Raw genomic sequence first — 9453 nt, 5'->3', positions numbered from 1 at the left:
GCATTGTTAATGGAGTGATGAATTTTCAGTGGAAACCAGATGGGTGCACATCACTGCCATCTCTGGCTAGAGCAATAGAGACGCTTTGTCTATTACCATGAAAAACAATGTCCCAAAATGTGCCCTGATTTTGAAAGCAGAAAGTGGTCAAAAAATTGGTATGTCATCAACATTCCAATTAATAGACAGCATGAGATGTGATTTATCATTTTGCATATCCAGATATGAATTGTTTGTGTTACATTGTGTTCATCTTTAATGAAGTCATTACTCATGGTTTTCGCTCATACAGTATTTTGCAGCTCAAGCACTCATACACATATCGCTTCATCTCCTTGGTTTTTCACTTTTCAGTAATAGAGGCCAGAAACTTATCTCTTTTGCACAATTTATGTAGCTCATAATTTATTGTACAGTATATTTTATTTGGGTAAGGCACATTAAACAAATCAGAAGAGCTTAAAAAATATTGTGGAGTATGGCCTGATAATAATTTTAAATACGCTGAGGCATTGTGCCAGGCAATATAGGGATTCTGGGAATAATGTCACTGCCATTTAGTGTGTAGTGAACTTTAGTGCAGTATGATATGGATCTCACATGTGCTTGTGGAGGCCACCCAAAATTGCTGAACAGCCACTCTTCAATATTAACTTTACAAGTCAAGCAAAAAGTAACATTATATCTGCAAATAAATTGCACTTGAGGGACACGTTCATGAAAACAGAACAGACTTCATGGAGCGACTTAGCCATCACATGTTACACAAACTGAATTTATCAGTTTGAATGCAAAAAAGCATGTTACATTTTCTTACATTCAGATCATTACATACAGTAATATGCACCTAACAGTATACTTGACTGGTGCTATTAAGTTATTCTTAATAAAAAAAAAAAAATATCCAGATTGTACATGGGGGGGTGGGGATCAGGCAGCTTACTGCACAAGCAGCTGCTTCACATCTGGAAGTTAATACAAACATCATGGCCAATAAAATCATTCCATTTCCTTAATTACTATTCCTGTCATTTCCGCACTAAATGAAAAGTTATTAATTCCAGGCCAACGCAAACATGCCTCTCCAAGATGAGGAGCTCCTCCTGAAGCGTCGCCACCCTGACTACAGCCTCTTGTCATTGGAGTGGAACCACAAACTCTAGCCCGCGCTGCAAGTGTGCATTTGTGTGAATGTGTCAAAGTAAGTCTGGGGAGTCGAGTGGACTTGTGCTGAGGCACTGCAGACATGAATGGAACATTAAGATGGCGTCTTGTTTTCCATCTCACCCAAGTTTTCCCCGCTGGTGCCAACGTGATCGTGACCAGGGACAACTTGATTTGTTTCATCTTTTTCTTTGCACACCCGCAGCCCTTTTTTTTTCCTCTCTCTCTATCTAACGCCTTAGTTAGAACCACACCGAGGCAGATGTGCTTAACCCTATGCCGTGCTGCTGTAATTTATATTATTTATATCCTAAATAAGAATTATGTTTGCAATTTGTTGTATTTTAAACAACACATTCAGAAGAAAATGACAATAAAGCTGACTTTGACTTTTAACAGAATGCTAGAATTTAAAAAAAAAAAATGTTGAGTTGCTGAATTATCCTTACACTATAAAGGCACTCTAGATTTGTAACACACTGAATATCCTAGAACAGGGCTGCCCAAGTCTGGTCCTCAAGAGCCTCTGTCCAGCTTGTTTTCCATGTCTCAATCAAATAATCAGGATCGTTATCAAGTCCTGCAAACGAGAGAGACATGGAAAACAAGCTGGATAGGGGCTCTAGAGGACCAGAGCTGGGTACCGCTGTCCTAGAACGTTGACCACTTATGTGGCAGCGTGATACAAAATTGACTTTAGGAAAATGAGGCTGCAACTGGGTCACGTAATCACTTCGGAAAAGTGTTGTCATTAGACATCGTTAATTGTTGCAGTTAAGATTTCACCAAACAAAAATATTTAATTTGCCTCCAGAAATGCTGCCAAATTCTGGAGCCTGAGACAAAATGGAAAAGTTTACTGTAGCCTAACAAATCATCATTGATAAAAATTGCTTTAGAATACAGAAAAATTTAGTTCAAAGGGATCAGGACTACAGTGTTCTGCTATCTAGGCTGCGTTCCGACAGCAGGCATACTGTATGTGATTCCAATCGGATTCCTCCTCAAATCTGATTTTTAGGGCTGACTGTTCCCACTATTTTTAACAAGTGTCCAAATAAGATCTGGGTCTGTTCAGACTGGAGCACATCATTGACACACCTGACAGGTTTCTCTGGCAATGAAGTCATCATCTGGCTTAGAGTGACGTCATGGACAGTCAAAACCAATCTGAGCTCTTCAGACTGAGAGGCATCTATATATATTGTATATGAAACTACCTTCCGTATGTGGTTTCAATCCATCTCACAAAAATCAGATTTCTGTGCTTTGTGACTGCCCATAGCAAAAATTTGCTACTCATCTGTTGCTTAATCTTGTCTCGTAAGACGAATTTGATCATCTCAAATTTATCTCATTCTCTGCTTATTTGTTTCTGAGTTTGTGCTCCCAAGGGTACCCTTAGGAGCAAGTGATGAGTCAAAATGAGCAAAGACATAATTGAGACAAAGGAGATTGATTTGAGAAAACCAGATTTGAGAAGCGAAATTCTCTTAATTAAAAATGGAGTTACACTTGTACAGCACCTTTCATGCACTCAAAGCACTTTGACACTACATCCTCATCTACCTGCTTTTGACACAACAACGTGGGGTTCAGTGTCTTACTCAAGGATACTTAGATGAATTAATCAGGACAGAGAGTTGAACTCCAACCTCTGAGTTGGGGAACAACTTCTCTACCACTGATCCACGCACGGGCTCACATGCACTGTGCTCGATATGATGCCGCTCATCAATGGAAAGCAACCTCAGAAAGTGTGTGCAGCAGCGATGAAGAAAATTTATTATATTTTGGTTCATTTAATAATATATACTAGTATATATTTCTTTGATATTTAAAAAAAAAACTTCCAAATCTCAGACATGTTGCCTGTGAGCCAGTTGTTTCAACGAGACGTCGTCAGCCAGCGTGTTGCCTGTTTTGATTACGTCATCAAACAAGAGGACTAAGGTTCTACACACTATTTTGTGTTAAACTTTCAGTCTTCTCATCTCTAATTTTTACATTGAACAAGATGAACCAAATGAACCAGATGTTATTTAATTTTTTGACCAATTATAATATTTTCTCGGATTTTGGCATGAGATGAATTAAGATGTGATTGGAAATGTCAGAGCAGACACTACTCTTTCTTACAATGAAAGAATCTTGAAAACCCAAAATGAGCAATTGCATACTGGAAGGAGATCAAATTGAGCAATATTTGTCACTGGCACAATATAAGGTTGCTCCGCGAGATCAGTAAAAGAGGCAGCTTTGAGGCAAGTTGAAGAAATAAAATACTTTGCTCATCCATATATTTTACTGAGACATTACTGAGATCGTGACTCCAAGTAAGGAGATAAAATTGAGACACATTTTAATTGACACAAGTTGTCTCTTGGTGAGATCTTGAAAGGGGACAACTGTGAGACTTCATTGAAAAATTGTGCCAGTAGAACTATTCTCAAGACCTTCTCATGTAATGCTCACTATGAAACTTGACTCATGAGACAGATTTGAGAAAACTGAAAAAAACACTCTGGTCTCGATTATTGCTGATTCATTTCTCAGAGATGTAAATGAGATATGAACAAGATCTCATCTTCAATTTTGCTTTGCTATGGGTGTTCAGACTACAAAAGAGCCTTCCAATTTCAATGTGGATGGCTATAAATCAGAATTTGTCTTTCAGACTGAACAAGGCCTTAGATCAGCCTCCCACTGCAAGCAAACCCTGAATCTTTTACCAGGTTATATGGATTAAAGCAGTTAAATCTGTTGACTCTGCCACAAGCCAGTAGAACTGAAAACAGAACCTCGTCAGTGGATTTATAAGTATGTTGACAGTACACAGCCATACTCAAAATAAGTAACAAAGTTAATCCTGTTGAAGATATACGGTAATGATTTGGTTGAATATGGTTTTAAGCAACATTGTATGCCATTTTGGGTGTCGAATTAACATGATATTAGCTATGAGCATTCAGGATAATTCTGTTTCGGCAAAATGTTGCAGCATTCATTTGTTTTAAAGGTGATCTCCTAATATCTTCCATAGTCGTATGTCACTAAACACATTTTCATCTGGAACCAATCTTCACATCAGATTATCAGTCATTCCGACAGACAAAATGCATCCTATTGATGTGTGTGCTTCTGTTGCTGTACTACATTTCCAGAGGGCACTGAGGTATTTCGAATACTAGCCATATAAAGCTTCTTGCACCAGACATATCTTTGTGTGATTACAAATAACCGTGTATATACGATTTTTACTCACTAGTAAACATATTTTCCCACTGGCAAAAATTGCTAATATTATATCTTCCATAACATTTTTAATTTGGGATGTGACTTGCTTCTTTTGCCTTTCACAGGCAAGAAGGAGAAGTCAATTTGGTGAATGTCAACAACTTATTAGACAGAAGATGCACGTATCTATGCACTCAAATACCACCCGTTTTGTAGCCAATGCTTTTGCCCCACCACATACAATTAAACCTCCAATTAAAGGCCATTATGGTTTTTCCACTAGCGGCAACCACAGGGACACAGCCCGTACATTGCGGGCACATAGACGTCTCCTGAGTTGTCATCCAATGCAATGATCCACCATCTTTATGATCATAATTACTGATCAAAACAAAAGTACAACAACAATATAAACTCTAAGGGCAGCAATAAAAAGTTTGAATGACTATTAAGCGGGTGGCCAAATGGGACTATAAGAGGGAAGTACACTTGAGTAGACATGCATGTGAGAGGTGCGTAAAAACGTTCTGTCAATAAAAAGTAAATAAATAATTAAATGAATAAAAATTTTATATTTTATATATATATATATATATATATATGTGGCGAAAAACACAGACAAGACTGAAAAAGCAGTTTCTGCTCTTGCACTCCTCTTTAAAAGAAACTGATGTACAGTATTTTAAGCCAAAAGAACTGCTGTGTTTGATAGAACAAAATGTCTTTATGCTGCCTTAGCAGATTCATGGCGCACTAAGCCTTCGAACTATTTTTAATTTGTCCGTTTTACCCTGAAAACTCCCGTTTACAGACGTCGCGCAACCGCTTTTGTCTTAACCTAACCATAAAAAGAAGGTAAGTAATTATATTTGTTTTTCAAAATGTCTGTCATTTTTAGCTTAGAATCATTAATTGATGTCTAAATTTTAGTTTAAAAAAACAAAAAATTATTCACTCGCATATTTTAAACTTTTAAACGAATTACGTTATAATGACAAATTTGGCGTCTGTAAAAAAGTTACAGATATCTACCTCATAACTATCACGTAATTGTATTTTTTTTTGTTACTGCCGCATTTTCCCCGATATGTTAGATGATAAATAATCGATCCAAACAAAAACCCAAAAAAAATTGAAGAATAATGTTTAAAAGGGTAACTATATGAAAAAGAAAATCTCAACCACTCCTTGTTGTCTGCAATTTCTGCATCGCGACCCTTGTCATATCAGCATGTTTCACCCATAAAATAAAAAAAAAAATCCGGCTGTGGCCATTCACAGCTGTGTCTTGACACTCAGTGATACACCCTATATGGAGTTTTTGGATCGAAACAAGGTAAGTACACGATAATATATCGTTAAAATCGTGGCGTCTTTAATTCTGCTCTCGCCTCCAATTAGGGTTTTGGTGTTTAATAAAAATTTTTTTTTTTGAAATGCTTTCCTGTTCAAAATTTTTGTTCCCCCAGAAAAGTGAGATTTTAAGCTTTCCAATGATGTATCACACATGCATTTTGGACAATTTTGAGAGTTGGCCAAATTGAGGGTCTCATATGTATATATATATATATATATATATATATATATATATATATATATATATATATATATATATATATATATATATATATATATATATATATATATATATATTAGGGCTGTCAAACGATTAAAATTTTTAATCGAGTTAATTACAGCTTAAAAATTAATTAATCGCAATTAATCGCAATTCAAACCATCTATAAAATATGCCATATTTTTCTGTAAATTATTATTGGAATGGAAAGATAAGGATGGATATATAAATTCAACATACGGTACATAAGGACTGTATTTGTTTATTATAACAATAAATCAACAAGATGGCATTAACATTATTAACATTCTGTTAAAGCGATCCATGGATAGAAAGACTCGTAGTTCTAAAAAAAAAAAAAATGTTAGTACAAGTTATAGAAATTTTATATTAAAACCCCTCTTAATGTTTTCGTTTTAATAAAATTTGTAAAATTTTCAATCAAAAAATAAACAAATAGCCCGCCATTGATGTCAATAATTACACAATGCTGATGGGAGCTGAAGCCTATAAAATCAGTCGCACCCAAGCGCCAGCAGAGGGCGGCAAAACTCCATAGACACAACAAGTGAGCGTTTCACTGCACTGTCATTTAAATCTGTCTGAGCCGGCCATCTGCGTTAATTGCGTCAAATATTTTAACGTGATTAATTTAAAAAATTAATTAACGCCCGTTAACGCGGTAATTTTGACAGCCCTAATATATATATATATATATATATGTGTGTGTGTATATACGTATATATACATATATATATATATACATGTATATATATGTATATATACGTATATATACATATATATATACATGTGTATATATATGTATATATACGTATATATACATATACATACATACATACATACGCGTGTATATATGTATATATATATATATACATATATGCATATATATGTATATATATATATATATATATATATATACATATATACACGCGTATGTGTATATATATATGTATATATATACTGTATATATTACACTGAAAGAGAGGAATGTATTAACAAACTATTGTAGTTTGAATATTATTATACTGTACAGTAAAGAACAGTTTCTACAATGTTACCTAATATTGTTCTGAAACTATGTATTTGTACTCAGGGTTTGTACTGTACGTATCAAGGTGTACGGTGCAGTCGATTACAAACCAGATTCTACATGTCAAACCCAAAATTATCCAGGAGAGGGAGACTTTTCCCTGATATTTTCTGTCAACTAAATCTACTGAACATCAGATTAAGAAAAAAAAAAAAAAAAAAAAAGCAATATTTCATTTCACGGTTGATCTTCAAAATTCGAATGATCTTTGGTTTCTACCAAACAAAAACAACAGGGGCTCTCATTTTAGATGAAAGCACAGAGCAGTTAAAAAAATTTAAAACAACAACTCCCCATGATACCCTTTAGGGCAATGACTTCCCATGAGCAGGGCCTAAAAGTGTAATGAGAAATGATTAGCTTCTGCAGTACTGCAGTTCTCAGTTGACCAAACAATGCACTATTGATAAAGTTTGATAACAGAGAAAAACCCCAGGACAAACAGCTGTGTAAGAAAACGGTCTTCTACAAATTGTCCCCTATTTGACTCTAAACAAAAACAAAAAACTATCACAAGGAGATCCATATTCATGTGTACAGAAACACCAACATAAATTCCCGAGCAAAACCTCTGCTCTGATGAGAACCAACAAATTGTTTAATGTAAAAAAAAAAAATACTGGTAGACTCCTATAATGTTGACCACAAGGAAGTGATTCTCCAACTTTAAATCTGATGATGAGAAAGCCAACGCCATATCTAACAAGTGTCAACAGCAACACTATTGTGAATCGCTGTAGTGATAAACGAGCCATTTCTCTGTGGTTAGAATGGCTTACCAACTGAGCTATTTCAGGATTGAAAAGATCCTCTATATGCTTTAAGAATTTTGTGAGGCATAACATTTGTATTTAACCATTTTCCAAGTGGTGTGACTTTCAACCCAGGATAATGTCAAGGATTACTTATTTGGGTTAAACATGTTTCGCGATATCACTGAAAATAAGGGTTTACGCTCAATGATCGTTTGAGGTTTGAAACAAGCTTTGAATACATATTGTTTGACAAAAAAGAATAAGTAGTCTTGCAAAAACTGTTGGCATTATTTTGTATTTGTCTTCTAAAAAAAAAAAAAAAAAATAGAGTTGACTTTATGATCCTGAAATTTTTCCTACAGTTGGTTATTACCTAATTTTCCACACTATAAGGCGCACAGCATGATAAGGCGCATAGAATAGACGCTACAGTAGAGGCTGGGGTTACGTTATGCATCCATTATAAGGAGCTGTGCTCTGAGTTGCTGTGAGACCTTTGTGGTTCAAAATTGATTCATACATTTCTGGCCCAAAGTATTGCCCCCCATGCAATTTTGTCAGATAATACTCAATTTCTCCATGAAAATGATTGCAACTACAAATGATTGTGTATTAATATCTTCATTTATTTTGAATGAAAAAACACAAAAGGGAATGGATTTTTTTTTTCATTATCATTTTACACAAAATTTCAAAAATGGGCCAGACAAAAGTATTGGGACTCTTTGAAAAATCATGTGATGCTTCTCTAATTTGTGTAATTAACAGGACCTGTTACTTATCTGTGGCACATAACAGGTGGTGGCAATAACTAAATCACACTTGCAGCTAGTTAAAATAGATTAAACTTGACTCAACCTCTGTCCTGTGTCCTTGCGTGTACCACATTGAGCATGGAGAAAAGAAAGAAACCCGAAGAACTGTCTGACGAGTTGAGAAGCAAACTCGTGAGGTAGGTTGGGGAATTTCAAGGCTCCAAGTCCATCTCAAAAACCTGAATGTTCCGTTGTTTACTGTGCACAGTGTCATCAATAAGTGTAAAGCCAATGGCACTGTGGCTAACCTCCCAGATGTGGACGGAAAGAACAAATTGACGTGAGATTTCAACGAAAGTTTGTGCGGAAGGTAAATAAAGAACTTCGACTAACATCCAAAAAAGTTCAAGCTGTCCTGCAGGGAAAGACAGGGTCAACCCGTACTATCCGTCGGCGTCTGAATGCAAAGGGACTATGGTAGGTTACCCAGGAAGACCCACTTCCGACCCAGAGAAATACAAAAGCCAGGTTTGAGTTTGCCAAACTCACCTGAGAAAGCCAAAATCGTTTCGGAAGAATGTTCTCTGGTCAGATGAGACAAAAGTAGAGCTTTTGGGAAAAGGCATCAACATAGAGTTTACAGGAAAAAAACGAGGCCTTCAAAGAAAAGAACATGGTCCCCACAGTCAAACATGGCAGAGGTTCCCTGATGTTTTGGGGTTGCTTTACTGGACTGCTTGACCGTGTGCATGGCATTATGAAGTCTAAAGAGTACAAACAAATTTTGCAGCATCATGTACGGCCCAGTGTGAGAAAGCTGGGTCTCCCTCAGACGTCATGGGTCTTCCAGTGGGA

Source organism: Corythoichthys intestinalis, chromosome 15 (genome assembly GCF_030265065.1).
Source record: "Corythoichthys intestinalis isolate RoL2023-P3 chromosome 15, ASM3026506v1, whole genome shotgun sequence".
NCBI classification, from domain to species: domain Eukaryota; kingdom Metazoa; phylum Chordata; class Actinopteri; order Syngnathiformes; family Syngnathidae; genus Corythoichthys; species Corythoichthys intestinalis.
The sequence above is the reverse complement of the archived record's forward strand: the minus strand, read 5'-3'. Positions refer to the sequence as shown.